Source organism: Magnolia sinica, chromosome 9 (assembly GCF_029962835.1).
Source record: "Magnolia sinica isolate HGM2019 chromosome 9, MsV1, whole genome shotgun sequence".
Classification (NCBI taxonomy): Eukaryota; Viridiplantae; Streptophyta; class Magnoliopsida; order Magnoliales; family Magnoliaceae; genus Magnolia; species Magnolia sinica.
Window position 1 is genome coordinate 28,198,942 of NC_080581.1, and position 8,282 is coordinate 28,207,223.

An 8,282-nucleotide genomic window follows, 5' to 3' on the forward strand; every position below is an offset into this window, starting at 1 on the left:
TCCCTTTATTCCAGATTTCTAATTTAGATATTCTTCTTACTCTAGTTCTAATTACTTTCAAAAACGTACAAGATTAGTCCCTATGGATTCGACCACGGTCTCACCAAGATTATTACTACATTGTAACCCTACACTTAGGGTTGTGAACAAGTTTTTGGCACCGTTGGCGGGGACTATGGCTCCATTTTTCTGAATTTAACTAGTATTAGAATTAGGTTAAGATTAGGATTAACTTTCTGTTTTATTTCTAGCTTAGGATTTTTCTGAACTTGTTTTTTGAATCTAACTTAGTTTTCTTTTTTATAGGATTCTAACATAGAAATCTTCGATTCAGTAACATCTTTCTAATTCTCTACCTTATTTGTTTTAGTTTCCATAGTTTTCTTTCTTAGGATTAGGTTTAGTTACTCGAAGGCTTCAAGTGTTTCATGCCCAAGTAGGTTTCTAACAACACTCGACGTCTCTAAAGTGAAGGAGGATTGGTCGAAGGGTTGTCTATCCAACACCGGATTAGAACCACTTGAGATCCTCAGAGTCAATAGAAGTGATGGCTGCAAATCAACTGAAAATTTAGGATAAAAATGCGATGCATAATGCACCCCCATATACATTATGAGATTATTTACAACCGGCAAGGGTGAGTACACCTTCTTGTATGATTTTTCCAAAAAATATAGGAAATATGAATATTAAGCCAAGGGTGATCAAACTCCTTCCAAAGTTCTGTGAACATGAATCTAAAAGTCCATATCTACACATGATAGAGTTTGATGAGATAATAGACACTTTACAATTTCCTAATGTGTCTGAGGACACAGTCATGCTAACAAAATTTTCCCTTCTCCTTAAAAGAAAAAGCTAAGACGTGGTTGCACTTACTACATCCATGATCCATTGGTAGATGGAATGACATGACAAGGGAGTTCATAAAGAAATTCTTCCCATACCATAAGATGAACACCATCAGGAAGCTGATTATGAATTTCGCCCAAAATGAAGATAAGACATTATTCCAATGTTGGGAGTGATTCAAGGATCTTGTTAGCTCATGCCCACAACATGGTTTCGAAACATGGCACATAACAAATTTCTTTTATGACGGACTGACATCTTCCATGTGCCAATTCATTGAGATGATGTGCAATGGGAAATTCATGAATAAAGATGTTGATGATGTGTGGGACTACCTTGACAAACTTGCTGAAAACGCACAATCATGGGACATCTCCCCAAGACCTGGCACTACTTCTAAGCCTTCTCAATCAAAGGAGAGGGGCGGAATATATATGTTGAAAGAGGAAGATGATATAAATGCTAAAGTGGCTCATCTCACAAGAAAAATTGAGGTCATGGAACTTAAGAAGGATAAGGATAAAGAAGTTGTTAGTGGTATTTGTGTTTGCAATGTTCATACAACTGAAAATTGTCCAACAATACCTGCTTTTCAAGAAATATTGAATGGGCAATTGAATGCTGTGAACAACTACCAATGACCTTTCAGTGGACCCACTTCAAACATTTACAATTTGAGTTGGAGAAATAATCCAAACTTCAGTTGAAGGAATAGACAAACTGCTACTCTTCAAGGAATCCCTAATCAAACCTCAAGAGGAACCAATTCAAAATTCCACTGAAACTCAAGAGCTCATCCAGTAAAGTACACTCCAAGTATTATAAAACCTTACAAAGGTACAAAGGACTGAGTAGCACTTTGCAATTGGGGAAAAAGGGACTTTTCCAACCCAACCCCTCCCTAATAAGAAATTAGTGACACGAGCTCTTCAAATCAGATGGAACAAGCTAAGTCTATCACTACTCTTAGGAGTGGGAAGACAATTGACAAATCTATTCCGATAAGGGCTAAAAAGTCTAAGGACCCGGAAGTATATAAGAATGATAGACTTAGTAATACTCTACATGTGTTGGTACTGGAACCTCAAATTAAACCGATTGCGTCATTCCTCTAACGGTTAATTGCATCAAAACCTCTAGCTAACTCACAGGATATTTTAGAGGTGTTGAAATAAGTGAAAGTCAACATTCCTCAGCTAGACGCCGTGAAAAAAATCTCCTCTTATGCCAAATTTCTGAAAGATTTTTGTACAACCATGAGATGATAGATTATTCAACAGAGAAATTTTCTGACAAAAAAAGTGAGTGTCATCATCAAGCAAGATGTGCCACAAAAATATAAATATCGTGGTAGCCCAACTATCACTTGTATTATTAGGAATCACCAAATAGAGTACGCACTTCTTGACTTGGGATCAAGCGTTAATTTGATTCCTTTCTTGATATACGAAAAATTGGGTCTAGGTGAATTAAAGCCCACCTGGACCACATTACAGCTTACTGATCGTTCGGTCCATGTACTGAGAGGGATAATCGAGGATGTGCTAGTCCAAGTTGACAAATTCTACTATCTAGTAGATTTTATTGTCCTGGATACTTAACCCATTGTAGATATAAGGACTCAGATCCCTGTCATCCTTGGTCGTCCATTCTTAGATACATCAAAGCCATAATTAATTGTAGAAATGGAGTTATGAGTTTATCTTTCGGAAACATGACGTTGGAGCTCAATATCTTTTTGAACATGAGAAAATAGTCAGAAGATGCTGATGATATCCACTACATTAACATGATCAACTCTTTCGTGGAAAATAGAGCAACCCTGAATCCATACTCTGATCCTCTAGAAACATGGTGTGAGGAAAGTGATCTCAACTCACTTGTGAACTATTACGTGCAGGTGGCGCTAGGACGCCGCAGCAGCATTGAGATTGGAGCCTGCAGCTGTCTTCTGGAGCTTCCAATATTGCTATTTATTTCCCTTATACATTGTACTCAAAAGTTTTGATCATAGTGGATATGTGGTGATGTTGTTGGTTGTTGTTTGTGGGTTATGCTTATGATTATGCTTCTTACAAGATAAATGTACATTGGAAATCTTCCTTCTAGGAAACCAGGATCGGAACCTAGTATATGGGTGTCAGGAGCCCAGAATGGGTGTCAGGAGCCGAGAATGGGGTACTACAGATACTGTAAGCACTGGATTCGGCAATTGAAAATTTTATGAGCCCAGTCACAAAATTTTCGATCGCCGAATCCAGCGCCGATAGCCTCTGTATTACCCCATTCTCGGCTCCCAGCGCCCATACACCAGATTCTGATCCTAGGATCTACAAAGAGGATTTTTAACATAAAATTTTGTAAAGATAAAAGCATAACCACAAGCATAACCCATAAACAATAATCACAACATCACCATATATCTACTATAACAAAAACTTTGAGTACAAGGCATAGAGGGAATATAATAGAGATATCAAAAGAAAACTCAGGAAGCTCAGCCGTACGCTCCTGCCTCAGCTCAACTGTATCCTTGCATCACCTGCACTCATCTATCGTGCATAAGCTTGTAGAAAGCTTAGAGGGTGGTGTGTGTGCATAATATATGCATACTTAGAATGCAGTATCAGAGTAATGCGGAAACATGTTGGTAAATCCAAGAATGTTATGCGAAAATGTTGGCAAGTCTATGAATGAGATGTCGTTGGTGAATCAATAAATGCTATGAGTCGTAACAAGGCTATGCGATATAAGGCCTACCTGACCAAATATTAATTTAAGATGCAACACAAGCACACCAATCCTCATCTGAATCCATATATCAATACAGCTCATCTCTGGACAATCACTTGGGTCTAGTATGCTCCATATTAACTGCCCCTTCCCCAGGCGCACAACCAAGTGACTGTAAGAGACCTCACTATCCGCCTAGCCAGTATTCTGTAAATATCTACCAGACTCATCGATAGCGGACCCATTCCTCGAGCTGGTCAGACTCAATCTAGCTATGCCCCCTTCACTCGGGGCAGGTAAGGTCCAACCCCCTTCTAACTGACCACGACACAGTAGGAGACACGGCCTACTGGTATCCGACCCTCATGCACTCATATATCCACTCAGTCTAGATGTTGGAGGAACCTCCTAGTACCATAAGGGTTTAAGAAATTTCACCTAGGGATATCTATCGCACCCCATCTTTTGAACCAAAACATTTTTGATGTCCAATCCTGCCATCCACGATATGCCTGTGGAGGCTACGACCCTGATGTCCCTAGGGCGTTCAATAATCATACCACACAAATGCAAGATGCATGAGTCACACTATCCAGTTATGCATCAATCCTACGCGTGTCACGCGCTCATGTGGGGCAACTCCATCTCTCAGGGAGTCCCATAAATAATCCGCCTAATGACATATGCTATGATCAATTATTCCTCATATCAAGCATACATATGATGCACATGGGCATGAATCATGGCGTTATATTAAGCATATTCTCAGTGTGTCCTACTAGACTAAGTATGCTAGTATGATTATCAAATATAGTAGGCGATTATCGGACTTAACTGGTATGCCACTTGCAAGATCAGGGGCTGAACGATACGCCCCACTAGACATATAGAAGTCTATATGGTATGGTCCATGTTAGACTATCATAACCTACTCAAGGTACTAGCATATCATATGTCCTAAGGCGGGGTCCACTAAAAGGATGGTGGGTCTAACTCATGCATTAAGGTAGTTTCCACATAGTGGATATACCAAATCTGATACCACGTATTCTTCCATTTATGACAATGGATGATGATGCATTAATGTCAAGGATGGACCTCACACTTGTCTCAACAAGGAGATGGCTGGTGTGGATGATATATATATGTCACGAGGTCCTAACAAATGGGGTACAAGGGTAGGATACATCTCTCGTGGGGAGTGAAGTGGGTATATGATAAGGTGAGTTCACAGGGTGAACAATTGGGCTTTCTCAATCTCTTATCATGAATAAATTGGGCTTCCTTATAGGTCCTGATACATGCACAAAGTGGGCTTGGTGGAGTTCATACATCTAAGACTATGTGTCCTTCCAAACAGATTGGGTAGCCCGCCCAACATCTAAGTGGGCCTTAGGTAAGATCACTAAACTTGGACAAGCGCAAGTATCTAAATGGGCCACATATCCTATGGAAGGTCTGATATGAACATGAGGTGGGCTCCAAGGTTTAAGATGGCCCTACCAAGGTATGGTGGAAATCATTATCATCAATAGGGGCCCAATAGTTTGGGTTAGCCCCAAAAGGGGAGGGTGGAAATGGACTTAATGGTGGGCCCTAGGGAGGTTTACAATGTGTACATTTAACCACCATTGCTCCTAAGGTGCGGCCCATTTGGGATATGGAATCTAGCTTATAATGGGGGCCCACGGCCCTAATACTATCTAAAAAGTGGATGGACAACATATGTACATCACTCACACATGGTGGGCCTCACAAGGTAGCCCCTAACATGGACATAAAACATATACATCACTATGGGCCTCTCAAGGCAGCCTATGGCCTAGGGAATGTATGGATAAGATACATATAATCATATAAATCGAGGTGGGCTTCTCATGACAAAGGGGCCCATGGCCCTGAAACAATGAGTGGGCCGCGTGTGCAACCCATTCATCATGGTGGGCCTCACAAATCAGCCCATGATCCATTAAAATGGATGGGCAGCATGTATAACATATACGTCAAGGTGGGCCTCAAGGCCAGCCCTATGGCCTAGAAAATGGGTGGACAGTGTGTTTACAATACGCACATCAAAGTAGGCCTCACAACTGCACAATGGGCAACAAAACATACAACAAGTGGGGCCCTTGCACATCATAAATGGGCCCCACCAAAAGGTGGCCAGCGTGGACATGGTACATACAACATGGTGGGCCTTACACACTATCACAATGGGCCACACTCAATGCAGCTGGGCCTACCAGCAATCCAGCCAATGGATGACCTGGATAACATACACATCACAGTGGGCCTACTGGGCGGCCCATTTGATGGATGGCCTGGATAACATACACATCATAGTGGGTCCCACTATGATGTGGGTCACCCAAGAAGGTGGGCCCTGCACATGCAGCATGTGGGACTTGCACGTTTCACAAGTGGGCCCCACCAAATGGACAGCATGGATATACAACACCTACATCTTGGTGGGCTGCCTGCCCTAGACGGCGTGGATAAGAATACATCGTGGTGGGCTGCTGCTGGCCCTGGACATTGTCTAGCTAAAGGACGTCGTGGATACAATGGATACATCTCTGGTGGGTCCCACCGTCTCAACTGGACGGTGCGAATGAAATAGATACATCAGGTGGACCCCACCATCCCAGCTGGACAGTGGATAAAACAGATACATCAGCTACCTCTAGCACCGTCCCTTGCTAGATGGTGTGGGAAACACAACATCATGGGTCCCACCATCCCACCTACTGGACAATGTGGACGGTGGAGATACAACACATATATATATTAGGGTGGGGTCCACGAGTACGTGGCAACCCATAGAAGTAAGCTAATATTTTTTTCCTCTACATCCAGCCTTGCTGACTGGTTGGATGGTGCCAGCAGCAGCGGCTGGGCCACAGCAGATCGGGGACCACTCCTTTAGTGGCCCCACCACACGAACGGTGTGGATGTAACCCATAAATCAAATGGGGTCCACGTGTGTGTAGCCCACCAGTTTTGAACAGGTTGATATTTGTGTTTTCCTTCTGCCGGGACTGTCCAAAATGGATAGGCAGCAAGGTGGGGCCCCGCTCACTGGACAACCGGCCGTACTAGCCGCTGGCCTAGTCGGGTTGGATGGTTGGCATGGATGGCATATACATCAAGGTGGGTCCACGTTAGCGTGGCCCAACAACGTTGAATCAAGGTTGATACTTGTGTTTTCCCTTCAAACATGCGTGCCTGAAAACAGGCAGCAAGGTGGGCTCACAGTGGACAGCGGTGTTGTCCCACGATCTGGAAAGCATGGATAAAAACCCATCCATCAAGGTGGTCCACAATAGGGAAAGGAGAGGGAGAGAGTGAGAGAGAGAGAGAGAGAGAGAGAGAGAGAGAGAGAGAAACGTGTGATGGAGGGCTTCACCACTATGAGCCCTCCTAGGATTATAATACATACATCAAGTGGATGTACCAAAACAGGTGGGCCCCAATCAGAAAATTTGGCAGAAAATCGTATCCCCACCACAAAGATCAAGGCCTAGATGGCCACTACAAGATGGATAATAAATAAACATCATGATGGGGACCATGGAGAATGGACCCCTCATGGAATAAACATATGATCATGGTAGGCCACTGGCCACACCTTGGGTCCAAAGTGAGATCCATACGATCAATCGGTAGGCCCCACTTGGTCCATCATCAAAAGCACAATCTAATCCTACAAACACCCACCTATAGTCCTCTTCTTCTTTGGCTCCTTGAAATATCTAGCTCCTTGGCTTCTTCTTTGATGGAGGATGATGAAGGTTGAAGGGTTGAGATGAGAGATTTGGGGGTAGGAAGTGGGCCACGCACTTGGCTTCTTCTCTCCTTAGAATGCTTGGACGTTCTCACCTCTTGGGTTGCTTGGGAATGAAGAGAGAGATGGGAGAGGAGGATTTGTTGTATAAGGGAGATGGGATGGGAGGAATGGGTGTAGTAAGAAGAATGACATGGAGGGTATAGGCTTGGTTGACTTTTGGATGAGAGAGGGATGAGTGTCATGCCTTGCTGGTAAGAGAGGGATGGGTTGTGTTCACTTGTACTTGATTGATTGACGTGATAGGTTGGTAGAGATTCTTTTCTCGAAATTCACAATGTGTGGTGTTTCCTCGAAATATACGGAAGCCCACAACTCCAAGCCTATGTATCGCATTGGCGTATAGGACGCGGTGTTGAAATCGCAGCAACGGCGTGACCGCAATGATACAGGTATCGGGTCAAGTCAGCTTGGGTTCACGGGACATGACTCAGGGTCGCTGGTAAACTCTATCTATAGGTCACAAGTCACCAAAATTCGACTGAGAGGACCGCAAGATCCTAAGGAATTGAATGGTCACTAGGACACGGACCTGACAATTGAATTAGACAATGATGAGGAGTGGGATGGCAATCATGAGTTTACAGCACAAAATACCCTAGAATCGATTTCAACTATGATCTAGGTAAATGATCACAAGTTAAAAGAAGTTGTCGACCATAAAAATCTACTCCACATATTTAACATGTTTGATTTAAATGTGGATGACTTTCTTCCAATTGAATCGCATGATTCTTTTGAGGCATGCTCAGCCCACCCCCTGATTTAAATGATGATTTGAGTAGGGAGATGAACAAATCACTTGATATAGTTCCGGTATTTAAAACTAACTAACAGAGGCTGCCATTTGAAT

At 43.0% G+C, this 8,282-nt stretch overlaps 1 non-coding gene across 1 annotated transcript; it reads right to left on the reverse strand.

Moving 5' to 3' along the window:
- Positions 1 to 959: 959 nt before the first annotated feature.
- On the reverse strand, positions 960 to 1,066 carry LOC131257239 (small nucleolar RNA R71). Its single transcript, XR_009177251.1, has one exon. It is a non-coding gene; the product is annotated as a small nucleolar RNA R71 (small nucleolar RNA).
- Positions 1,067 to 8,282: the final 7,216 nt, after the last annotated feature.